Genomic DNA, 27,712 nt, shown 5'->3' with positions numbered 1-27,712 from the left:
TGAGAGAATCATCAACGACATCAACGCACCAGGTCCTCTCACACGCTCAAAAGCTTCACATTTGTCTAACTTATGTGGGCATTTTGCTTTTTTCTCCATCATAGAGCCCACAAAGTTTGATGAGGCATTTCTGGAGCCTGAGTGGATTCAAGCATGCAAGAGGAATTACATCAATTTGAGCTCAACAATGTGTGGGAGCTTGTCAAGCGACCAGAACCATGCAAGCACAATATCATCAGTACCAAATGGATCTACCATAACAAGCAAGATGAAAATGGCCTTGTGGTGAGGAGTAAGGCTCGTCTTCTAGCTCAAGGCTACACACAGGTTGAAGGAATTAATTTCGATGAAACTTTTGCACATGTTGCTAGACTTGAGGCTATTCGCATATTTATTGCTTATGCTAACCATCGTAATATCATCTTATATCAAATGGATGTGAAAAGTGAATTCCTCAATGCTAAGCTTGAGGAAGAAGTATATGTTGCTCAACCACCAGGTTTTGAAGATTCAAAGCATCCTGACCATGTCTTCAGACTCAATAAGGCCCTCTATGGCCTCAAGCAGGCCCCTTGGGCGTGGTACAATACTTTGAAGGAATTACTCATGAAGAAAGTCTTCAAACCCGGTTCACTTGACCCAACTCTTTTCACCAAAACATATGATGATGAATTATTCGTGTGCCAAGTATATGTTGATGATATTATCTTTGGTTATACTAACCAATGTTTCAGTCACAAATTTGCCAATATGATGAGTGAAGAATATAAAATGTCTATGATGGGAGAACTGAAATTATTCTTAGGTCTTCAAATTTGTCAACAACGCAATGTCATCTTCATATCTCAAGAGTAATACCTGAAGGATGTGTTAAGGAAATTCAGCATGCAAGATAGCAAAGGCGTCAAAATCCCTATGCCCACAAATGGCCATCTATGCTCCGATAAAAATGGTAAAGACTTTGATTAAAAGGTCTACCGCTGCATGATTGGCTCTTTATTGTATCTATGTGCATCTAGGCCAGATATTATGCTTAGTGTTTGCATGTGTGCCCGATTTCAAGCTACACCAAAGGAATCGCACCACAAGGCTGTGGAACACATTCTTCGATATCTAGCTCACACACCAACACTTGTATTATGGTATCCCAAGGGCTCGGCTTTTGATCTCATTTGATATTCTGACTCTGACTATGCTGGTGATCGGGTGGATCACAAGTCAACATCAGGCACATGTCATTTCCTCGAACGATCCTTGGTATGTTTGTCCTCGGAGAAGCAAAATTGTGTATCACTCTCTATTGCTGAAGCTGAGTACATTGCTGCTAGTTCTTGTGTTGGGAAACGTAGCATGCCATTTCAAAACATTTCCTACGCTCATGAAGGATCTATCTAGGAGGTGCATAGAAACGAGAGGGGGAGAGTGTGTCCACGTACCCTCGTAGACCGAAAGCGGAAGCGTTTGCTTAACGCGGTCGATGTAGTCAAACGTCTTCTCATTCTGACCGATCAAGTACCGAACGTACGACACCTTCGAGTTCTGCACACGTTCAGCGTCATGACGTCCCTCGAGCTTTTGATCCAGTAGAGGGTCAAGGAAGTAGATGAGTTCCGTTAGCACGACGGCATGGTGACGGTGATGGTGATGTGATCCGCGTAGGGCTTCGCCTAAGCACCGCGAGAATATAACCGTAGGCGTAAACTGTGGAGGGGGGCGCCACACACGGCTTGGAACAATTGATGTGTGTTCTAGGGGGCGCCCCCGTATATGAAGGAGGGGGGAGAGGAGGCTGGTGTCGGTGTCAAAACCGGCGGATCTCGGGTAGGGGGTCCCGAACTGTGCGTCTAAGGCTAATGGTAATAGGAGGCAGGGGTAACGATGTTTACCCAGGTTCGGGCCCTCTCTATGGAGGTAATACCCTACTTCCTGCTTGATTGATCTTGATGAATATGCGTATTACAAGAGTTGATCTACCACGAGATTGTAATGGCTAAACCCTAGAAGTCTAGCCATTGAGGATATGATAGTTGTGACTAAACTCAAGAGAGTCCAAACCCTCCAGTTATATAGACACCGGGGGAGCTAGGGTTGCACAAGGTCAGATTACAGAGAAAGGAATCTTCATATCTGAATCGCCAAGCTTGCCTCCACGCCAAGGAGAGTCCCATCCAGACACGGGACAAAGTCTTCTATCTTGTATCTTCATCGTCAAATAGTCCGACCAAAGTATATAGTCCGGCTGTCCGAGGACCCCTCAGTCCAGGACTCCCTCAGTAGCCCCTGAACCAGGCTTGAATGACAATGAGTCCGACGCGCAGATTGTCTTCGGCATTGCAAGGCGGGTTCCTTCTCCGAACACTTCAAAGTAAATTCCGAACACAAGAATCGTGTCTGCCTCTGCAAAACAAGTACCACACACAACCGTAGAGAGTATAATACTTCACGAGTCCAATCCACTGACAATTTATTGTAGCGTGACATCACGCCACTGCCCGGTCATTATTCGAACCATTTTTTTAGCCTGCCGCTCTGTGTTTCAAGGTGCGGTTTCATTGTCACGTCTTGTCGAAGACGAGATCGTGTCCCCTTATCACGGGATTCTCATCAATACGGGCTGGGTAACCCAACCATGCCATCTGCACGGCGCTTGGGAAATAGGCAGATTTTAAGGCGAGCAGGGAGGTGCATAACTTTTATCGTCTTTATAAGGGGATAAGGATCCATCCTTGTTTACCCACGCCTTCTCCTTCCCCTGCCCATACATTCTCGATCTCCAGCGCCCGAGCCCTAGCTTTCTCCGCCCAAAAAAGCACTCCAACCATGTACGGATCCAGAGCTGGAGACAAGTGGATGGCCTCCTCCGTCAAGAAGGAGGACATCAAGAAACTCCGGGAGGCCGTGTACCTGGCCAAGGACATCGCTCATCGACTTCCAGCCAAGGGACATATCGTCCCCACCCCAGAGCCCTATGAGAGGGTGGTATTTCTCACCCATTTCTTCTGCGGGCTGGGATTCCTTCTCCACCCGTTTGTCTGTAGATTGATGTTTTACTATGGGCTGGACTTCGACAATTTCGCCCCCAACTCTATCCTCAACATCTCGGCATTCATTGTCGTGTGCGAGGCCTTTCTCCGCATCCCACATCACATCGGCCTATGGCTGAATACCTTCAATGTGAAGCCCAAGGTAGTGAGCGGCCAACAAGCTGAGTGCGCGGGCACCATGGTGGGCAAGATGCCCAATGTCACTTGGCCCGAAGGCTCATTTGTCGAGACGGTAAAGGGGTGGCAATCGGGTGGTTCTACATCACCGAGCCACGTGGCACCAACTTGGCGGCGGCCCCTGAATTCCGATCCGGAGTCCCAATGCGGATCACCTCCTGGCAAGAGAAGGGCCTGACCTGGGGCTCTTTGAACAAGCTCACGGGGCTCCAGATGTGTGTCCAGAACATGATAAGCAAGAAAATCAAGCTTGTCAACATGGTCCAGGTTATGCTCTTCCGCTGGATCCTTCCATGCCAGCGTCGGACTAGCAATTTGTGGGAGTTCGACCCAGCCAAGCACCAGATGCTGCTCGAGTTCTTCGGCACGAAACACGAAGACATCTGGAAGGTGCTCTTCAAGGCCGGCGAGGTACCACCACCCACGATCGAGGATCGCGGGCTCAGCTCAAAACGCTGGGCTAATCCGGTAAGTTTTGTCATGTTTTCAAGGTATATCCTTTACTGGTACATCTTGAGGGAGGATTCTAAGTCTCCCCACCAATTTTCAGGCCTGGATAGAGGTAGCGGAGCAGATTAACTATCTGGCTCCACTTCCCGAAGATCCAGAAACGCCGCTTCTGACGATGATGCTATTTCCGACAACTTATGAGGTGCCGGAAAAGAAGGCCAAAAAGAAGGCCCGGGGGACCAGAAGTGGTCTCCGGGGCAAGGGTACTTTGGACATGACATCCGAGGACATCGAGACGCCCTCCTCCATCGAAGATGATGAGGAAGGGGAGGAGGAAGAAGAAATCCATTCCCCCCCTACTAGGGGGAGGAAGAAAAGGAAGGTCTCCACACATGGGGAGACCGAGGCATCCAAGAAGGAGAAAACTCCCCTTCTGGACTAATCCGCCGCGGCCACTAACAACGGCGGGGAGTGGGAGCCTAGGGTCAAGCCCCTAGCCAACTCGTAAGTGTTCGGACACAGTAATATATCGAGCATTTTACTTTATTGTTTTTAATGTGCCAGAACATGTGCTTGCAGCCCAGCCTAGTCCAACATCGCGCTGTCCTCCTCTTCAGAGGGGTCGCTAGACCCGTCGGCGATGAACAACACGTCCCTTCCGACAACATCCTCCCCCAAGGCCACGGACAACACCGAGGTGTCGTCTCGAAGGATCCCAGGCCTAGGATGTAACACCCACGATGCGGCTATATCTCCCACGTGTCGAAGCACGACTTAGAGGCATAACCGCATTGTGGTTTTGTCGCAAGAAGGGTCATCTTCACACAATCCCATGTAATGAACAAGAATGGGATAAGAGTTGGCTTACAATCGCCACTTCACACAATGAACATATAATAAAACATACATCATTCAGAGTACACACATAGTCCGACTACAGACGAAGCCAAAAGAAAAGAAGATAACCCAACCGCTAGATCCCTGATCGTCCCAACTGGGTTCCACTACTGATCAACATGAAATGAAACATAGCAATGACCAAGGTCTTCGTTGAGCTCCCATCTGAGCTTGGTTGCATCACCTATACTGGTATCATCGGGACCTGCAACTGTTGTGATAGTATCTGGTGAGTCAGGAGGACTCAGCAATCTCAAAACCTGCGAGATCAAGACTATTTAAGCTTATGGGAAAGGAAGGGGTAAAGTGGTGAGGTTGCAGCAGCGACTAGCATATATGGTGGCTAACATACACAAATAAGAGCGAGAAGAGAAGCAATGGAACGGTCGTGAACTAGCAATGATCAAGAAGTGATCCAGAACTCCTACTTACATCAAACATAACCCAAAACCGTGTTCACTTCCCAGACACCACCGAGAAGAGACCATCACGGCTACACACGCTGTTGATGCGTTTTAATTCATATCTGGTGTCAAGTTATCTACAACCGGACATTAACAAATTCCCATCTGCCTATAACCGCAGGCATGACTTTCGAAAGATTATACCCTGCAGGGGTATCCCAACTTAGCCCATGATAAGCTCTCGCGATCAACGAAGGATATTCCTTCTCCCAGGAAGACCCGATCAGACTCGGAATCCTGGTTTACAAGACATTTCGACAATGGTAAAACAAGACCAGCAAAGCCTCCCGATGTGCTGACAAATCCCGATAGGAGCTGCACATATCTCGTTCTCAGGGAACACCAGATTGTCCAAACTTCCGGTAGGCCAGCCCAGAGTTGCCCCTGGTGGCCACCGGCGGTTGACAGGTTGGACCAACACTCATGACGAGCACTGGCCCGGGGGGGTAAAATAAAGATGACCCTTGAGTCTGCAGAACCCAAGGGAAAAAGGCTTAGGTGGCAAATGTTAAAACCAAGGTTGGGCCTTGCTGGAGGAGTTTTATTCAAAGCGAACTGTCAAGGGGGTCCCATAAATCACCCAACCGCGTAAGGAACACAAAATTCGGGAACATAACACCGGTATGACGGAAACTAGGGCGGCAAGAGTGGAACAAAACACCAGGCATAAGGCCGAGTCTTCCACCCTTTACCAAGTATATAGATGCATTAATAATATAAGAGATATTGTGATATCCCAACATAATCCTATCCATCATGGAGCAATCTTCAACTTCACCTGCAACTAACAATGCTATAAGAGGGGCTGAGCAAAGCGGTAACATAGCCAAGCAACGGTTTGCTAGGAAGGGTGAAAAGGTTAGAGGCTGACATGGCAATATGGGAGGCATGGTAAACAAGTGATAGGTAGCACAGGATAGCGATAGAACGGAGCAACTAGCAAGCAAAGATAGAAGTGATATCGATGGTAATGGTCATCTTGCATGAGATCCGACAAGGAAGAAGAACGAGTCCATGAAGAAGACAAACAAACGTAGTCGAACGAACCCTCACAACTCTGGAATGAAACCGAAGCTAACAAGAGAAGCAAACCGGAAAGAAGCAAACAACATGGTAAACACACAAGCATAAACATGACATGATGCACAAACAAGTATGATGCATGTCCGGTTTAATGAGGCATGGCATGGCAAAGTGCAACAAAACAATACTACCAATTAAGTGGAGCTCAATATGCAACGAGTTGCATATTGACAAGACACCACATCAATTATTTAGTTCTCTCTCGGTTATGTACCCAACAATATTAAATGTTGTTAAGCATGGCAAGAGGTGAAGCATAAATAAACTAACTATTTAGGCAAGTTTAAGTGAGGCCGGAATAACAAACAACAATTCGGGAAAGTCCCCATGTCATTTAGTAGTTTAAAGCAAACACAATTATAAACATTTTAAATGTTGTTATCATGATGCGGATGACATATACAAGTTTTATGCAATTTTTATGAAAATGTTGACATGAGCATGATAAGGAGCATTTGGTCACCATGGCGAAACGAAAAGGGTGCCACGGCGGCGAAACAAAAATGGTGCCACGGCAACATATCCGAAAATGATGCCACGGCAACATATCCAAAAATGATGCCACGGCAACATATCGGTTCCGGTAGCTCACGGAGATACCGGTGCAAAAGGAGGCGTGCAGATGCATGTCATGCAGGGATGGTGGGGTGAACCCGGATTCCGGGTTCCCACGGGTCGACGGCATGGCAAACGAGGAGGAACTTGCGAGGACAAACGGGCACGGTGCAAACATATCGTACATCTCATACATGCAAGGGCATCTCATCGCGGTCGTCTCGGCGGTTATACCTTCGAAGCGTGCATATCGGGCGGAACGAGTTCGTAGAGGGAAGTAGACGTTCTCGTGATGTAGTGGAAGTAGTTGTTCTCACGACGGTAGTGGAAGTAGTCGTACACGGCGACGGTAGTTGTACACACGTTGTGGTCGAACTTGACGGAACCAATGTCCTCAAGGGTAGTCGTGGTACTTGGCAAATCCACGTAGTCGAACATGGGTTGTAGTGGTACTTGACGCTCGTAGACATCCAGGGTCATCGTAGAGGTACTCGTCATCCACAAAACTAGCAGTGGAGCACACATGCCTCGGGTCTTGGTGGTCAACGAAGGGAGGCGGGCGGCGAAGCAGCAGCAACGCACGTGCAGGAAGGCGGATGCCATGTACAAGCGAGCGGCGGGGCTCCCGATCGGAGTCGGTAGGGACGCACGAGGCGGTGATGAAGATGAGGTCGCAGGGAGAGCTGTTGGAGGTGGATGCAGAGGGTCGCCGGGCGGCGGAGGACGACGGATGCGGGCGAGGTGCTCGAGGAGCTCCTCTCCTTGAGCGCTCGGGTGACAGGGACGCGACCTCGGGGCTCTACGCCTGTAGGCGGAGGCTGTGGCGCTGGCGGTCGAGGAGCGAGGGGGAGGAGGCCGCAGGGCAGCGCAGAGATAGAAGGCGGAGCTGCAGGAGGTGAACGGCGGAGGTCCTGGTGGCGCAGGGGCACGGGGGAGAAGGAAGGGCGAGGGAGCGAGGGGGTGCAGTGGTGCTGGCCATGGCGATGGGGAGACGAGGCGGCAGCGCTACGAGGAGGGGAGGCGCCATGGAGGAGGAGAGGAAGGAGGCCAGCTGATGCGGGCGCCATGAGAGGCTCGCTCGAGAGGAGGAGGGGATCGAGCGCTGCGTGGGAACGAGGAGGAGGAGGAGATGGATCGAGGGAGAGATGCGGGAGGATCGTGGGATCCTCTCCCTGGCGACGTTCGTGTGTGGTGGCGGCGCTGGCAGGGAACGAGGGGACAGATGGGGTGCGTGGGGGCTAGGCTAGGGTTAGAGGCGGCTGGGCCTTGGGCCAGCTTAGATGGGCTGGCCTGGTCCGACGTGGGTTAGAGCTGGGCCTAAGAGGCCGGCTAGGCACTCTTCTCCCTCTCTCTTATATTTTCTAACAGAAAGCATTAGAGAGAACGAAAATGAAGAGGGGGTTATGGAAAGAAAATGCGGAAGGGGATAATTTTCCCGGACTCATAAAAATGAGCCTGATCCAAGAAAATAGGAATGACCAACATTGCAAGATTTAAATTCAAACTTATTTGAATTTAATTCAAATGGTTTGAACAAGAACAAGGTTTTAGAAGTGTCCAAAAATGTTCAGATTTTTGCTGGAGCTCCGGAAAATGATGAGATAAATATTGGCAAGGTTAGAGAGCAAGAAGTGAGATAACAAAGGCATGGAGAATTATTTGCAAGTGTGTTATGGTGATTTACGAAATAAAAATATATTTAATATAGCTCCCTAATATTGGAGGATATGTTATAAAGAGAAGTCACCATGTGAATTCCCTCGGTTTAAATAGATCAAAAGATCTATGCAATTTATTTAGTTGAGTTTTAAAAATTAAATGGCATGATGGCATGATGACATGATGCAAATGCAAAAATAAAAGAGCAAGCACAAAAGAAACACACGGCGAAACTCGGAATAGCTGGAAGTCTTCTGGAGCGTCGGTCTCAGGGTGTTACAACACTCCACCACTACAAGAGGATCTCGTCCCGAGATCTAGCATGGCACCGGCGAGAAACGGAAGAGGAAGAGAAGAGGTAATACTAAGTTGCTTCTTCGACAAGAAGAGTGAAACCAAAGAGCCTTGAGAGGTTGAAAAGTTGAAAGAAAGAACACAACGGAGTTGAACACAATTGAGAGCACTGCGGTAGAAAAATAGAAACAAGGAACACCATTTGAACCTTGGAGGTTGCAAAGCTATGAATGACGAGTACAATGGACAAGAAGGATTTGGAACCACTCTGGTTGAAACGAGATAAACAAGGAACAAGGAGGAACAAATTTGGACAACACTCCGGTTGAAAGGAGATGCAAGACTTGATAAGATGAAAATAACTTGAAGAGATGACACAACACTCTGGTTAGATGGATAAGCACGAAAAGAACACGATCCTCAATACAAGAAGAGGAGTGAAGAGAGCAACATCACAATGTCTCCGGAAGAAAGAATAGAAGATAGATCATTGGAATAATAGAATGGAAAAGAAAATGCCAACTTTTACCACAAATGAACTTGGAAAGCACCCTTCCAAGAAGGATTGAACGGAGTTGTTGGAAAATCAACAACGAAAAGCACAAGCTTGTTGTGGGATTATGGCAAACATCTCAAAATGATGAGGTGACAACCGGCCACTATCGAAAACAAATGCTTGCTTGAGATCAACGAAGACATGAAAACTGCTTTCGCCGAGAGGATAGGAGAAAACTTGGATCATTGATAAGCACCATAATAACAACATTCCTTAGGGAAGGCTTTAGGTGAAATCTATACCAAGATAACTCCAACGAAGAGATTGATTGGTTTTAAAATACCTCATTCTTGACAACATCTGAATCATGAAACATGAAGGAAATTGTCAAGAGTGACATAACACCATCTCAAGAGATAAGGTAGGAAGAATTGCACTTCGAAATGCAAGAAGAAGAATACTTGAACTCCTCAGAAAAAACATGTGTTGAGCATCATGTTTATTTTTGGAGAATAGCTTGGCGGGTCATAACTTTGAGAGAAAATCTTGAAGAACAATTGAAGAATGAAAAGAATCCTTGATGAACCACCATGTAGAGCCTCCATGAAGAACTCCGGTAACAAAAGGATGAAAAGAATAAGATTGAAGCCTTGAAATGATTTAGATGGCGCTTCGCGACGAGATAATGCATAAAACTTGGGACTCCGGTAAAAGAAAAGATGAAGCATCTCAAACTGAGAAATGTGACATGATGAACAACTCTGGAAAGAAGAAACTAGATCACTTGGATGAAAGAATAATAAGAATTACGTTATGCCTATCCTTCACCAATTTAAATTGATGGCAAGCAACGGATTTGGCATACTACTTATTCTCGTAGAAAGAATTAAGAGATATAGCGTAAACTTGAGAAGGTATTGATGGAACCACCGGCGGAATTTGGAAACAACGAATATTTGATATGATAAAGAAGGAAGTGAAAAATTGAACGAACCATCGTAAGAATTGAAAATGAAAGTAGCAAAGGCACAAATCACCGGGAAGAATGGGAAAATGAATGAAGATACTTGAGGGAATTTAGATACATGAGAACGAAGAGATCATGAACTGATTAGAGTAAACTTGAACGATGCATCGGTAAGATTTGGAGAACGAGAACTGAAAGTTGGAATGAATAATTCTGAGATGATTGGCTCCGGAGAATGAAACTGAAAAGACTCCTGAATTGCTCCGGATGGGTGAACAGAATTCTCACAATCGAAAGCAATTATGAGAGGATGGCATCACGCTAGAACCATGAATATTGAAGAGAATGGAGCAAGATTTAAGAGAAATCCTTCTTCGGTCTTCAAATGTTGAGAATGATGATGAGAACCATCATGAATTGTAGAGATACTCCGGGAGAATGAACATTAGAAAGGTTGAACCAACGATGAAAAGAATTTGGAAGATCTTGGAGAAGGACATATGACTGATGGAATCCATTCTTACATCAAACTTCGAAATGAATTTGGGAATAGCTCCGAGAAAATTAGAAGAGTCAGGTAAGAACCTGGAAAAAGACCTGTGGGTTAGGGCCCACTCAAAAGGAAAACACCGTTGGAAGAGATTACTTGAAAGAGAGATTGCACCAGTTGAATTAAATGACTTGAATGGGATAATAATCTCCAAATAGCTTGAACTGATTAAGAATAGAAACTTGAATCTTCTGAGATAATCTTAAGCACTCCGGAGAAGAAATAGAGGAAGGTGAACAATTATGAGAGGCACCGGCATGGGAAAACATTTGAAACGGGGAAAGGATATGCTTGACAAAGCTTGAATTGTATCCACCAAAGAAGACAAGAGAACAAAGAATAATAAACTTGAAGCTCCGCTAGTATCTTCCTGAGAATCACCGGATAAGAACATCGAAAGAAACGAATGAAGAGACTTCACATGATTAAGATATATGAGTCCTTGAAGAAGAAAAGGGTGGGAGGGCGGGGAAAACAAGGACAACTTGGGCAGATGGAATGGACACCGTTGAGAAAACATAGAATTGAACTTGCGGATGTTGAAATGATCGGAACCACTTGAAGAGAAGCACGTCGGTTGGATAAAGAATTAACATGACGATCTCGATGATCAAGAAGGATTAGTATTCACATAGCCATATGAGAACAACGTTTATGAAAGCTATGGATTCAACATTTGACTTCGAAGCAACTCGAATACCACATATAAAACAAAACAAAGGATTTGGCTTGCAGAATAAGCCGGAACAAACTTATGATAGAGATTTCGTCCGAAGTTTTCGTGGTGGGGCCCACACGGGCTCGAGTGTACAACACCATCATGTACAAGGCAGTGCACATGACATACGAAGTGTCCCCGAACCAGCATAGCCAAGGGTTCTTTAAGACACAACGAGACCACTATAAAAATGACCGTGGAAAGGCGGACCACTAGACGTCGAACCACAATCTCATATCATGCATCTGTCGAAAAGATATTCTAGGAGCTACTTGAATTCCCACCTATAAAACTCCCGAAACTTTCTGGTTATGCAATCTGGTGTTGGGGATACAAGGGAAGCAATATATATCTCACCCAAAACTAACAATCCCTACATCGAAGCTGTATCCATCCGTCAACACATAACCAAGAAACCTTCGGAAATCGTGTACCTCAACCTTCGAAAAGCATCCGTTGTACGAGTTATGGCAATACTCTCGAGCTCGCCCCAGTACTGGGTTATCGAGGTTATCTCACCAACAACTGCATAAAAGAGATTTTCGATGTCGGCAAAACTCAGGTATTCCAGAACTGCAACGATAAAATTGTGACGACAACACCTCGGAGCTCAACTCCCCGGGTCAATGCCACATAATAGACAGGAGGCACCAAGAACAATGTTCTCGTCACAAAACCATCGGAATGATTCCAAGATACCCGTGTGATCCTAAATTTTTTTTTAGTAAAATTTGAGGAGAGGAAAGTCAAAACATCTACGTCAGGAGACCTCACCAGAGTGACGAAGGGATTGAGGAGTAAAAAGAATCCTACTCTCCGATATATATAATCCTAAGACTCAAAACATTTTTTTTCTAGACTCAACAATGCCAGCAAACAATCAAGCAGGGGGTTCCTAAGTCGGGGATGGCTCTGATTACCAACTTGTAACACCCACGATGCGGCTATATCTCCCACGTGTCGAAGAACGACTTAGAGGCATAACCGCATTGTGGTTTCGTCGCAAGAAGGGTCATCTTCACACAATCCCATGTAATGAACAAGAATGGGATAAAGAGTTGGCTTACAATCGCCACTTCACACAGTGAACATATAATAAAACATACATCATTCAGAGTACACACATAGTCCGACTACGGACGAAGCCAAAAGAAAAGAAGATAACCCAACTGCTAGATCCCTGATCATCCCAACTGGGCTCCACTACTGATCAACATGAAATGAAACATAGCAACAACCAAGGTCTTCGTTGAGCTCCCATCTGAGCTCGGTTGCATCACCTACACTGGTATCATCGGGACCTGCAACTATTGTGATAGTATCTGGTGAGTCACGAGGACTCAGCAATCTCAAAACCCGCGAGATCAAGACTATTTAAGCTTATGGGAAAGGAAGGGTTAAAGTGGTGAGGTTGCAGCAGCGACTAGCATATATGGTGGCTAACATACGCAAATAAGAGCGAGAAGAGAAGCAATGGAACGGTCGTGAACTAGCAATGATCAAGAAGTGATCCTGAACTCCTACTTACGTCAAACATAACCCAAAACCGTGTTCACCTCCCGGACTCCGCCGAGAAGAGACCATCACGGCTACACACGCTGTTGATGCGTTTTAATTTGTATCTGGTGTCAAGTTATCTACAACCAGACATTAACAAATTCCCATCTGCCTATAACCGCAGGCACGGCTTTCGAAAGATTATACCCTGCAGGGGTGTCCCAACTTAGCCCATGATAAGCTCTCGCAATCAAAAAAGGATATTCCTTCTCCCAGGAAGACCCGATCAGACTCGGAATCCCGGTTTACAAGACATTTTGACAATGGTAAAACAAGACCAGCAAAGCCTCCCGCCGTGCCGACAAATCCCGATAGGAGCTGCACATATCTCATTCTCAGGGCACACCGGATTGTCCAAACTTCTGGTAGGCCAGTCCGGAGTTGCCCCTGGTGGGCACCGGCGGTTGACAGGTTGGACCAACACTCACGACGAGCACTGGCCCGGGGGGGTAAAATAAAGATGACCCTTGAGTCTGAAGAACCCAAGGGAAAAAGGATTAGGTGGCAAATGTTAAAACCAAGGTTGGGCCTTGCTGGAGGAGTTTTATTCAAAGCGAACTGTCAAGGAGGCCCCATAAATCACCCAACCGCGTAAGGAACGCAAAATTCGGGAACATAACACCGGTATGACGGAAACTAGGGCAGCAAGAGTGGACCAAAACACCATGCATAAGGCCGAGTCTTCCACCCTTTACCAAGTATATAGATGCATTAATAATATAAGAGATATTGTGATATCCCAACATAATCCTGTCCATCATGGAGCAATCTTCAACTTCACCTGCAACTAACAACGCTATAAGAGGGGCTGAGCAAAGCGGTAACATAGCCAAGCAACGGTTTGCTAGGAAGGGTGAAAAGGTTAGAGGCTGACATGGCAATATGGGAGGCATGGTAAACAAGTGATAGGTAGCGCAGGATAGCGATAGAACGGAGCAACTGGCAAGCAAAGATAGAAGTGATATCGAGGGTAATGGTCATCTTGCATGAGATCCCGCAAGGAAGAAGAACGAGTCCATGAAGAAGAAAAACGAATGTAGTTGAACGAACCCTCACAACTCCGAAATGAAACCGAAGCTAACGAGAGAAGCAAACCGGAAAGAAGCAAACAACATGGTAAACACACAAGCATAAACATGACATGATGCACAAACAAGTATAATGCATGTCCGGTTTAATGAGGCATGGCATGGCAAAGTGCAACAAAACAATACTACCAATTAAGTGGAGCTCAATATGCAACAAGTTGCATATTGACAAGACACCACATCAATTATTTAGTTCTCTCTCGGGTATGTACCCAGCAATATTAAATGTTGTTAAGCATGGCAAGAGGTGAAGCATAAATAAACTAACTATTTAGGCAAGTTTAAGTGAGGCCGGAACAACAAACAACAATTCCGGAAAGTCCCCATGTCATTTAGTAGTTTAAAGCAAACACAATTATAAACATTTTAAATGTTGTTATCATGATGCGGATGGCATATACAAGTTTTATGCAATTTTTATGAAAATGTTGACATGAGCATGATAAGGAGCATTTGGTCACCATGGCGGAACGAAAAGGGTGCCACGGTGGCGAAACAAAAATGGTGCCACGGCAACATATCCGAAAATGATGCCACGGCAACATATCCGAAAATGATGCCACGGCAACATATCAGTTCCGGTAGCTCACGGAGATACCGGTGCAAAAGGAGGCGTGCGGATGCGTGTCATGCAAGGATGGTGGGGTGATCCCAGATTCCGGGTTCCCAAGGGTCGACGGCATGGCAAACGAGGAGGAACTTGCGAGGACAAACGGGCACGGTGCAAACATATTGTACATCTCATACATGCAAGGGCATCTCATCGCGGTCGTCTCGGCGATTATACCTTCGAAGCGTGCATTTCGGGTGGAACGAGTTCGTAGAGGGAAGTAGACGTTCTCGTGATGTAGTGGAAGTAGTTGTTCTCACGACGGTAGTGGAAGTAGTCGTACACGGCGACGGTAGTTGTACACAGGTTGTGGTCGAACTTGACGGAACCAATGTCCTCGAGGGTAGTCGTGGTACTTGGCGAATCCACGTAGTCGAACATGGGTTGTAGTGGTACTTGACGCTCGTAGACATCCAGGGTCATCGTAGAGGTACTCGTCTTCCACGAAACTAGCAGTGGAGCACACATGCCTCGGGTCTTGGTGGTCAACGAAGGGAGGCGGGCGGCGAAGCAGCAGCAACGCGCGTGCAGGAAGGCGGATGCCATGTACAAGCGAGCGGCGGGGCTCCCGGTCGGAGTCGATAGGGACGCACGAGGCGGTGATGAAGATGAGGTCGCAGGGAGAGCTGTTGGAGGTGGATGCAGAGGGTCGCCGGGCGACGGAGGACGACGGATGCGGGCGAGGTGCTCGAGGAGCTCCTCTCCTTGAGCGCTCGGGTGACAGGGACGCGACCTCGGGGCTCTGCGCCTCCAGGCGGAGGCTGTGGCGCTGGCGGTCGAGGAGCGAGGGGGAGGAGACCGCAGGGCAGCGCAGAGATAGAAGGCGGAGCTGCAGGAGGCGAACGACGGAGGTCCTGGTGGCGCAGGGGCACGGGGGAGAAGGAAGGGCGAGGGAGCGAGGGGGTGCAGTGGTGCTGGCCATGGCGATGGGGAGACAAGGCGGCAACGCTACGAGGAGGGGAGGCGCCATGGAGGAGGAGAGGAAGGAGGCCGGCTGATGCGGGCGCCATGAGAGGCACGCTCGAGAGGAGGAGGGGATCGAGCGCTGCGTGGGAACGAGGAGGAGGAGGAGATGGATCGAGGGAGAGATGCGGGAGGATCGTGGAATCCTCTCACTGGCGACGTGCGTGTGTGGTGGCAGCGCTGGCAGGGAACGAGGGGAGAGATGGGGTGCGTGGGGGCTGGGCTAGGGTTAGAGGCGGCTGGGCCTTGGGCCGGCTTAGATGGGCTGGCTTGGGCCGGCTTCGGTTAGAGATGGGCCTAAGAGGCCAGCTAGGCACTCTTCTCCCTCTCTCTTATATTTTCTAACAGAAAGCATTAGAGAGAACGAAAATGAAGAGGGGGTTAGGGAAAGAAAATGCGCAAGGGGATAATTTTCCCGGACTCATAAAAATGAGCTTGATCCAAGAAAATAGGAATGGCCAAGATTGCAAGATTTAAATTCAAACTTATTTGAATTTAATTCAAATGGTTTGAACTAGAACAAGGTTTTAGAAGTGTCCAAAAATGTTCGGATTTTTGGTGGAGCTCCGAAAAATGATGAGATAAATATTGGCAAGGTTAGAGAGCAAGAAGTGAGATAACAAAGGCATGGAGAATTATTTGCAAGTGTGTTATGGTGATTTCCGAAATAAAAAAATATTTAATATAGCTCCCTATTATTGGAGGATATGTTATAAAGAGAAGTCACCATGTGAATTCCCTCAGTTTAAATAGATCAAAAGATCTATGCAATTTATTTAGTTGAGTTTTAAAAATTAAATGGCATGATGGCATGATGACATGATGCAAATGCAAAAATAAAAGAGCAAGCACAAAAGAAACACACGGCAAAACTCGGAATAGCCGGAAGTCTTCTGGAGCGTCAGTCTCGGGGCGTTACATAGGAGAAGCTCAAGAGGCTGTCCCGGTGGTGCCAGAGGGTGAAGCCCAGGCTTCCGACCACTTGGGGGACAAAACCCCCATGGACACTGACGACAGGGGCCGTATTCAATTCGTCCCCCAGGCGCATATAGCTCCAGAGACCCAAGTGGCTCTGGATTCAGGCATGCCGCCTCTTTCGAACGTGGGAGGCGAGCCAACTCCCCCGGTGACCTCAGTCCATCCAAAGGTACCGGATGGATTACTGGAAGCGCTGCAAGGCGCTTCCATTGTAGAAAAACACCGTACTCTTATGAGTATGGTGATTGAGATGGTCCAATCCGCCAAAAGCGGACTGATCGAAGCCTGCACTAGCCTTCTAATAGGCTTTGAGGTAAATAAGATGATTGTAAAAGAATGTCACAGTATAGACAGTAGCCCCTGATGCTCTGTTCGGTGTTCGGAAAGAAAAGTCAAATAGAGGATCAAAATAATTTTCATAGGAGTCTAACATAATGTGTCTATGTGAACAAGCAGACGTCACTTCTGGCTGCCACTGCTCACACTGCGGAAGTCGCCGGACTGAAGCAGAATTTGGAGCGGGCCGAGGAGGAACTTGGCCTCATGAAGAAGCAACTTGACGAAAGCAAAGGTATGTATTTAGTCTGTGCGTACATTTGGGAACGATGAATTGTTCATGCTGACAAAAGTATCATGAATTTTATTAGGGGCCATGACCAAAGTGGCGGCCCTCAAGAAAGCGTTGGCCGAGGCCGAGGACAAAGCGGCCAAAGAACACGCCGCGGGCGAGAAGCAGGAGGCCCGGGTCAGCGAGGTCCAGCAAGAGCTCCAGGACACCGTCAAGAAGTACGAGTCCCGGGAGGATGATTCGAAGACTCAAGAATCCAAACTTGCCAAGGCCCGCTGGAGCACACAAGATGCCCGGGCCGAAGCCCAGAGCACCCTTCGAGAAATCCAGGAAGCCAAGAAGATTACAACGGGCAAGGCTTTCAATATGCAAAGCAGATATGTGAAGGAAACATTCCTGGTACTTACCCGGATTTGGAGCTCTCGAGGGGCATTTACGGATCTGTCGTGCAGCATATCAGATGCTGCAGAATTTTATCGAGCCGAAGAAGTGAGCTCGACGGAGAAGCTGTTCTGATCTCAATACCTTGGACCAGAACTTCCGGTGCCCTTTAGCTACCAGCTGAAACAGCTGGTCGAGCTGCATAAGGCGGACGAACTAGCCATGAAGGACCTAATAGTCCGGCTATGGCCTGCCGAGCCCATGCCCAACAGCTACTTCTGACTCGTAAAGCAGCTTGTCAGTGCCTGCCCGCAGCTTGAAGTCATCAAGCAATCAGTCTACATTGAATGTGCGCGGATGGCCTTTGCCCGCGCCAAGATGCACTGGGCAAAGATTTACGCCACGGAGCTGGTGACCAGAGGGCCGCCTAAGGGCAAGGAGCACCATCGAGCCGAACTATATTTTGATAGAGTCCTAGAGGGATCCCGCCTTGTGGCAGAGAAATGTGCCAAGGATATTATATTCCCGTGAAAACATTCATGTTATCCTATCCTATAAACTGAAACAAGATCTTTATGTAATATAATGCTTGTTACTTTTAAAAAATTTACCTCCTGTGCAGCCGTTTATGAAAATCTGAGAGTTGCCGCTCGTCGTCTTCTGCCCCCATGTAGATAGTACGGGGGTGTTCGGGATAAATATAAATACTCTTTACTCCAAATTTTGGTCCTTAAAGGAGGTGTTTAACGCAAGGAACAAGGCAATCAGACTATACAACTTTATCACCCTCACTTAGCCATAGGAGTTTGACAATGAAAATTTTGGCGAAGCCCCTGGTATTCGAAAGGCCAAAGTTGGGGCGCTATACACGCCTAATCGGATGAAAAATCGATTCCTCGCATAAAGCGGAAAAATCTCTAAGGATTTGAAAACCTCTCGAAGAGCTGACCAGCTCTCGCCGCATCATGACAGTCAGTTTTCGGCTTTCTCTACTGAGGTGCTTGTCCGGAAGAACTGGGACATAATCACAGTAGTTCTCCCTTTACTACCCTAGCTGATATAGCGGAACGTAAGGTAGTAAGCACAGGATCCGGGCAACCCAACTATTGACCAAAGACATGATTCGGAGCCAATGCATATAATGCTGTAAGTTCGGGGTGCCGAATTGTACTGTAAAAGTGTTCGGACTTGATTGCTATATTGCAGGTGTAATGAAGCCCCTGGAGAATTAGTACGTACCAGAATGTACGGGTGCAATAGATAATGAATACAAAGACAAGGAAAAATCAAGTAATAAGCTGACACTGCAAATTATTTTCCGTTGTAATTTGAGTAATACATTGAGGCGTACTTGTACAAGTAATGCGATAAGCAAGTAAGGCTATTTAACATGCCATGACCAAGAGCGAGCTGCGTGCGGGTATGTAAAATAGGTATAGCAATCGTTAGCAGAGACCACCTGGGTATTCCCTTTTATGTCAAAGCCCCTTGCCTCCTTGGTGTATCCGTCCCGTAATGGGTCCGATGATCAGGTTATCGGAAAAGCCTCAAGAAGAGAAAAACCTGAAAGAAAGAGAAAAGGTAGATGTGTGCGGATCCAGGGGCGGTTGAGCCGCATTGTGGGCCACGGTCTAGCTATGCCTCCGACCATGCCCATGGTATTTTAAGTGCGTAGTTATGTACGCGCGGCACAAATGTCGCTACTTGATCGGGACTGGGATAGAGCCGGATTGCTAGTCATGCTCTGGACGAGCCGGACCGTCCTGCCGCAGAGTAGTTTGGACTCGCTTGATGGTGTCCGGGGGCTTCACTGCCGAATTGAGGTTCTGCCTAAAAAGGCTATTCTGTACTTCCGCTGCAAGGGCCGCGGTGTGCTCCTCCGTACGGAGGGAGCGCTCCGTATTTCCGTTGACCGTTATTACACCGCGTGGTCCAGGCATCTTGAGCTTGAGGTAGGCGTAGTGCGGCACCACATTGAATTTAGCGAATGCGGTTCATCCGAGTGCATGATAACCACTGCGGAAAGGTACGATATCGAAGATTAACTATAAGCTTCGGAAATTATCCGGGGATCCGAAGACCGCTTCCAGTGCGATTGAGCCCTTACATCAGGCCTCTACACCTCGTATGACACCTTTAAAGGTGGTTTTACTGGGCTTGATCCTTGAGGGATCGATACCCATTTTGTGCACTATATCCTGATAGAGCAGGTTCAGGCTGATGCCACCATCCATGAGGACTCACGTGAGATGAAATCCATCAATAGTTCGGTCAAGGACCAGTGCGGCTGAACCAACATGACGGATACTGGTTGGGTGATCCCTGCGATCGAAGGTGATTAGAAAAGAGGACCATGGGTTGAACTTCGGGGTGACTGGCTCCATCATGTAAACGTCCCTGAGTGCACGCTTGCGCTCCTTCTTGGGGATATGGGTGTCATATATCATGTTCACCGTTTTGACTTCGGGGGGGGGGGGATTTCTTCTATCCCCCTGTGTTCGGTGGTCGGGGTTCCTCGTCATCGTCATCGCTTTGCGACCCTTTCTCCTTATTCTCGGCATTTAACTTGCCGGCCTGTTTGAAAACCCAACATTCTCTGTTGGTATGATTGGATGGTTTATCAGGAGTGCCATGGATTTGGCATGGTCGATCGAGTATGTTGTCTAGACTGGACGGGCCCGAATTATTTCTCTTGAATGGCTTCTTCCGCTAACCGAACTTAGAGCCACTGAATCTGGCGTTGACTGCCGTGTCTTCAGTGCTATCACTGTTGTTTCGACACTTATGTCTATTGCGTTGGGGCTTGCCGTTGCTATTTCTGGTTTCAGAAGTGCCAGGTTTGCTTGCATTGTTGTTGCTACGGGCTAGCCAGTTGTCTTTGCCCGCACAGAAGCGGGTCATGACTACCGTGAGGGCTGACATGGACTTAGGTTTTTCCAGGCCGAGGTGTCTGGCCAGCTAGGGCTTTGGCGTACGGATAGTCGATGATCTGGTTCTTTGTAGTTAGGAACCGAGTCCAGAATTTCCTGGCCGACTCTTCGGGCTGTTGGATTATATGACTTAGGTCATCGGCATCCGGGGGTCGGACATATGTGCCTTGGAAGTTGTCGAGGAAGGCGCCCTCCAATTCCTCCTAGCTGCCAATGGAGTTTTCGGGCAGACTTTTTAACCAGTATCTAGATGGCCCCTTGAGTTTGAGCGGGAGGTATTTGATGGCGTGAAGATCATCACTGAGGGCCATATGAATGTGGAGAAGGAAGTCCTCAATCCACACCACGAGGTCTCTTGTGCCATCATATGATTCGATTTTTACGGGTTTAAACCCTTCTGGGAAATCATGTCCCATTACTTCGTCAGTGAAGCAGAGGGGGTGTGCGGTGCCTCTATATCAGGCCAAGTTGTGACGTCGCTCGGACGGGGCTCGTCTGTGGTTTTCGGCCCAGATGTTGTTGTGTTTGCCATGTTCATCCAGATGGCCATCGTCACGCGTCGAGGCATGCCCCCGTGATCCGTATATTGATCTTGTCTGACCTGCTCTCTTTTTCAAATTGCGCCGCAGGTCATGTGTATATCCCCGAGCTGTTGTATTTCCGTTTGTTCGGTGGGGTAGTGCGGGCTGGTATTCGGCTTGAGGTGCCGCTTTGTCCTGGCCACGTGGTGGTCGGTCAGCCATACTGTACCTTGGTAGGATGGGTTCCAGCACCTCGTCATCGAACTGTGACAACAGTTAGCGCTTAGGGTAGCTTTTGGTTGGGCGCTCGAGGCCGTATTCCTCGGCTGCCAAGACATCAGTCCATCTTTCATTGAGTAGATCCTAATCAGCTTGAAGCTACTGCTGCTTCTTTTTCAGGATTCTTGGAGTGGCAATTAGCTGATGCTTAAAGTGTTCCTGCTCGGCGGGCTCTTCAGGTATAATGAAATCTTTGTCACCGAGGCTAACCTCGTCCTCGGAGACCAGAAGGTAGTTGCTATCCTTGGAGTCTTTGTTCGCGGCCTGTTCGCCAGGGCTGGCTCGCCCATCCTCCCGTTCCTCCTGTTCGGGGGTCGGCTCAACGGGGTCTTCATTGTTTTCGGCACCGTCCGGAGTGTTATCCTCTTCTGTGACGGTATTACTGTTTTTACTATGGCATGGCTAAGAGCGGCGCCGCTGACGTCGGTGCTTCGGCTGTATCTCAGGAGGTTTATCCTCGACTGGATTCTCATCGTCGCCGTTATTTTCTTTAGGTGTATCCACCATGTATATGTCGTACGATGAGGTGGCTGTCCAATGCCCTATAGGCAGTGGTTCTTGCTCCTCTCGGGCATCATCGTCCATACTGTCGATGTCTTCGGAGTCATAATCGAGTAAGTCGATTAAGTCATCGACAGTGGCTACAAAGTGGGTGGTGGGTGGGAAACAAAGTTCTTTGTCATCCGCTTCCCATTCGAGCCGGACATAGTTCGGCCGAGAGTCCCCTGACAAGGACAGGGATCTTAATGAGCTTTACACATCGCCAAAAGGCGAGTGCTGGAATATGTCCGCGGAGCTGAACTCTAAGACCGACGCCCAATCAAGTTTGATGGACGCAAATGCACGCGGTCCGGAGTCCCTGGTCGGAGACGAGTCCGAGGTTCCGGAAACACAAGCCCAACTCGATGTTGGGTCTGTGTGCGGCTCGAGCGCCGCTGAGTCTGCGGCCTCTGCGGCGGGGCTGAGCTTCTCGTGTTCGGACGACGCAGTCCACTCCGGCTCTAGGGCCAGGGTGGTCACAGGTGCTAGCTCCTGTGTGCAGCCAGATGACAGATCTAGGTCATGTTCATCGTGGTGGCCAAGGACATCCGTCATCGGCTCGAATCCATCGAAGATCAAGTCTCCGCGGATATCGACCACGAAATTCAGGCTTCCAAATCTGACCTGATGGCCAGGGGCGTAACTATCGATCTGCTCTAGATGGTCAAGCGAGTTGGCCCGTGGTGCGAAGCCTCCGAATACAAAGATCTGTCTAGGAAGGAAGGTCTCCCCTTGGACTGCATCGTTGTAGATGATTGAGGGATCCATCAAACCTATCTTCGACGACACAGAGGAACTCTCAACGAAAGCACCAATGTCGGTGTCAAAACCGGTGAATCTCGGGTAGGGGGGCCCAAACTGTGCGTCTAAGGCTAATGTTAACAGGAGGCGGGGGACACGAAGTTTACCCAGGTTCGGGCCCTCTCTATGGAGGTAATACCCTACTTCCTGCTTGATTGATCTTGATGAATATGAGTATTACAAGAGTTGATCTACCACGAGATCGTAATGGCTAAACCCTAGAAGTCTAAACCCTCCGGTTTATATAGACACTGGGGGAACTAGGGTTGTACAAGGTCGGTTTAAAGAGAAAGGAATCTTCATATCCGAATCGCCAAGCTTGCCTTCCACGCCAAGGAGAGTCCCATCCGGGCACGGGACGAAGTCTTCTATCTTCTATCGTCATAGTCCAATAGTCCGGCCAAAGTATATAGTCCAACTATCTGAAGACCCCTCAGTCCAGGACTCCCTCAGCCGGCCCTAGGCGCGCCCCCAAGTAGGAGGAGTCCTACTTGGGGTCCTAGTAGGATTCCCCCTTGCTTTTACTGAAGGGGAAAAGGGGGAAGGAGAGATGGGGGAGAGGAAAGGGGGCGCCTCCCCCTCCCCTTGTCCAATTCGGACTCCTCCCTAGTGGGAGGCACGCCACCCCTTTGTGGGCTGGTGTGCCTCCCTCCTATGGCCCATATGGACAATATCTCCCCCCCGGTACTCCGATATCTACCCGATACATTCCAGAACACTTTCAGGATCCGAATACAACCTTCCAATATATCAGTCTTTACCTCTTGACCATTGCGAGACTCCTCATCATGTCTGTGTTCTCATCTGGGACTCCGAACAACCTACGGTCACCAAAACACATAACTCATATAATACATATCGTCATTGAACGTTAAGCGTGCAGACCCTACAGGTTCGAGAACTATGTAGACACCTCTTCGGTCAATAACCAATAGCAGAACCTGGATGCTCATATTGGTTCCCACATATTCTAAGAAGATCTTTATCGGTCGAACCACTATGACAACGTACGTTATTCCCTTTGTCATCGGCATGTTACTTGCCCGAGGTTCGATTGTCGGTATCTTCATACCTAGTTCAATCTCGTTATCGGCAAGTCTCTTTACTCTTTCTGTAATGCATTATCCCGCAACTAACTCATTAGTCACATTACTTGCAAGGCTTCATATGATGTGCATTACTGAGAGGGCCCAGAGATACCTCTTTGATACTCAGAGTGACAAATCCTAATCTCGATCTATGCCAACCCAACAAACACCTTCGAAGATACCTGTAGAGCCTCTTTATAATCACCCAGTTACGTTGTGACGTTTGATAGCACATAAGGCATTCTTCCAGTGTCTGGGAGTTGCATAATCTCATAGTCGGAGGAATATGTATTTGACATGAAGAAAGCAGTAGAGATAAAACTGAACGATCATTATGCTAAGCTAACGGATGGGTCTTGTCCATCACATAATTCTCCTAATGATGTGATCTCGTTCATCTAATGACAACACATGTCCATGGCTAGGAAACTTTACCATCTTTGATCAACGAGCTAGTCTAGTAGAGGCATACTAGGGACATGGTGTTTTTTCTATATATTCACACATGTATCAAGTTTCCGGTTAATACAATTCTAGCATGAATAATAAACATTTATCATGAATGACGAAAATATAAAATAGAAACTTTATTATGCCTCTAAGGCATATTTCCTCCAGTCTCCCACTTGCACTAGAGTCAATAATCTAGATTACATTGTAATGAATCTAACACAGTCTTGATGCTTGTCGGTGCGGGGACGACGCCTATGGGATCACAAGAATCCCTACTACGGTTGCGGGGCGCGGGGTCGTGAGAAGAGCGGATCAAACAGATAGCACACGAGTTCTTTATCCAGGTTCGGGCCGCGAGGATGCGTAAAACCCTACTCCTGCTTTGGTGGTTTGTTTATCTGTGTTCTTGAACTAGCAATGGGGCGTGAGGAGCTACAAAAAGCCGAATCCTCCTCCTGGTCGCCTTGGGCCTCCTTTTATAGGGAAAGGGGTCGCCACGGTGGCACACAGGAGGTGGAAAGGGTACAGTCATATGAGTTTATCCCTCGCATTACATGACAATTCGCATTTAATGTGTCTTGCTTAGGTGTCCTTGCTTTATCGGGGATGGGGGAGAGCCCAGTCTCGTCCATCGCCGCTCCCTTCCATGTTGACACACGCCCTGGCCAGCGGTGCCCGTGGTGCCATGTAGGCAGGCAGGCAGCTGAGGTGGCGCAGAGGTGGGTCTCCACGAAGATCCGCTTGCCGCCACGCAGGTGCCTGCCCAACTGGTTGGGTCGGCAGCTGCATGCGAACGGTGGTGGAGGTTTGGATTGGCGTGGGCCTGATGGTGACCCTACGTGTGTCTTTGGCAAGGGCCTCGCCGTAGCCCCGGCAAGGGTCTTGCCGGGGCCCCGACAAGGGTCTTGCCATGGTGCTTGCTGTCATCCCCGGCAAGGCTCTTGCCGGGGGCCTTGTGGTCCTCCTTGGCTGGGATCCCGCCAAGGGTCATCATCTTCTCTAGTGTGTATCTGATCTTGAATGTCTTCACAAAGATCTGCATGCCACCACGGGGATGTCTCCCGAATCCTTGCCCCATGGGGGCAGTGGACTCAAGGGTGATTCGCTCCGTAGGTGTGGGGCGAGCTGCCACGACAAGGGTCTTGCCGGGTTTGCTAAAACCGCCCCCCGGCAAGGAGCTTGCCGGGGGAGTCCGCTTCACCCCCTTTGCTCTTTGTGGTCTTGGTCTTGGCGTCGTTCTGCTCCTTTCGAGCTTCGGCCTTACCTTGGCTCACCTCCCTTGCCTTGCTCAGTGCGGTGGTGTCCGTGGCTCAGACTGCCCGTGCATAGTTATAGGGGTACAAAAAGTGTAGCCCTCTTTTTGTACACCGACAGGAGCCCCCGGGCCTGGGCCACACATGAGCGCAATCGCGTCGTTGGGCTAGGCCCAAAAACGGTGCGCGGGCAGGCGGGGTGGTTTTTACCGCGGTATGTCTCTTCGCGCGCTGCGCTTCCCATGCCTCCCACACGTGGCTCGGCGTGGGGAGGCGTGCGTTACGTGGGCGGCATGCGTGGGGCTAAGCTCTGCGCGCATGCGTCATGTCGTAGTAAAAGGGGGCGGTTCGCGCCTTCCCCATAAACGGAGGGAGGCGTGGAGGCTCGGCCCATTTACTGAACGGGGCTGGGGCATGGTTTTCAAGGCGTCCACTCCAAACGATCACGGGGTGGGGAGAGGTCGCCTCACCCATCGCCTCGGTCCCGCATGCCTACCACGTGGTTCTCATGCGCTTGGGGTGGAGAACGGTGGAGGCGGGAAACCGGGCCGTCGCGGGCCGGGGCAGCGGGTTGGTCCCAGTTCCCTGCGCCTTCTGCGTCTTGATTGGCTGAGCGGGGCAGCCGAGCCCCCACCCCGGCTCTTTATAAAGAGCGGGGGGGGGGGAACGGCGTCCCGCACTCTTCCATCTTCTCCTTCCTTCAGCTTCTGCTCCCCCCCTCCATCTGCCGTGGACAGAGGGAATCCTGGCCCTTCAACGGTGGCGACGAGGGTCGCCGCTCGACAGCGCGTCCCTCCTTCTCCTTCACCTGCGTTGGCAGAGCCAGCCGCGAGGGGAAGGGGGAGGGGGCGAGGCCGAGGCGCTCAGGGAAGAGGAGAACGGGGCGGCGCACCGGTCTCGCCTCCGCCAGTAGTTCCTCCCCCCATGGAGGGTCATGTTGGGGATGACCCTTGCGAGTTCTTCGTCAGGCTGCGCCGGCCGCCTCGCCGTCGTCTTCGTCTTCCGACTCCATTCGCGAGCGAGATGGAGCTAGATCCGCCGGAGTCATTGCGGTTGCACATGAGGGGCTGTTGGATCAGCGGTACGTGAGCTCGCGTCGACTTTCAGCCCCTCACGTGATGTATCTTGGTCGAGCGTGGAATACGTTCGCTCATATCCACCATCTGACGGTGGGGCTCACTCTCCATTTCAAGCTGATGGAGGGCGGCCTCCTCTCCGTCAAGGTCTTCGGGTGCTTCGGGACTCGGGCAAGGTGCTGCGTGGAGATCTCTTCTGATAGCGAAGACTCCTCCTCGGGTGGGAGTGACGAGGAGGACAGCGGCAGCGATGACGAGGGTAGTAGGCGGCAGGATGATGGGTCCGACTAGGTGTCAGGCGCCGCTCCATGCGGCACCGGCGATCCCATCATCCGTGTCGCAGGCTTCCTGAACTTCTCGGGGTCGTCTCCTTGGGAGGCTGGCGCTGGGAGGCTGCGGAAGAGGAAGATGGCAGGCGGAAAGGCCGTCAAATTGGAGTACGCGGGCACCGACGCCTTCGACGCGTGCTGACGTCCTGCCGCCTCGTCTTCGAGCTCTGCTTCCGACGCCGCCATGACCATCCAGCCTTCGGACGGTCACTGAGATGTTCTCTTGGTGCCTCTTGCCACTCATAGCTTGCCTAGGCGCCCCTTGTGCCCTTTTCGCCTCCTTGACCTGCCTCCTGAGGAGAGGGACAAGAAAGGGGTTACGGGCACCTTATCTCTTTTTACTTTGTAAGCCTTTAGGCCTTAGCTGAATTTAAAACTTGTAATCCCACCATTCATGTTTTTCATTCCCCATGGGCTGTACTTGAGTGGAGTGTTTTTAATGAAAGAGGGATGTTTTCTAGGTCATTTGTTTGCGGGTAGAACCCACGACAAGGAGTAAATCCTTGATATCCCAAGATGAACATTTCCTCGCCCGGCAACAGGCCCTGCCGTCTTCCCACTTCGCTTGACCTTTCTCACGCTTTTGGCGGAGGCAGGGATGAGGTGGGTTCAGGCTCCTCATTTCATCCTTTTGCTGCCGTGACTACGACCAAACCTGGCCCCTGGAACGAGCCCTAGGTCCTAGAGTTTTAGGGGAGCACGGTAGCTTTGGGGAAAAACGAGGTTTCACATACCTCAGTCCAGAAGGGAATGCATGATAAGGGATGAAGAACTTATTTGAAGCTGTATCCCCTGGCAACTCTGGTTTGCCGTGGGTGAATCTTTGTACTTGCAGCCCCCGGCAATACTGGCTTGCCCGGGTCTAGATGTCGGTCTGTCCCTCTTTTCTTTTTCGTCCTGAAGTGATCCGGCAAGGATATCTGTGAGTCCTGCGAACCAAAGA

The sequence above is a fragment of the Triticum aestivum genome, chromosome 3B (assembly GCF_018294505.1).
Source record: "Triticum aestivum cultivar Chinese Spring chromosome 3B, IWGSC CS RefSeq v2.1, whole genome shotgun sequence".
Lineage (NCBI taxonomy): Eukaryota > Viridiplantae > Streptophyta > Magnoliopsida > Poales > Poaceae > Triticum > Triticum aestivum.
The sequence above is the reverse complement of the archived record's forward strand: the minus strand, read 5'-3'. Positions refer to the sequence as shown.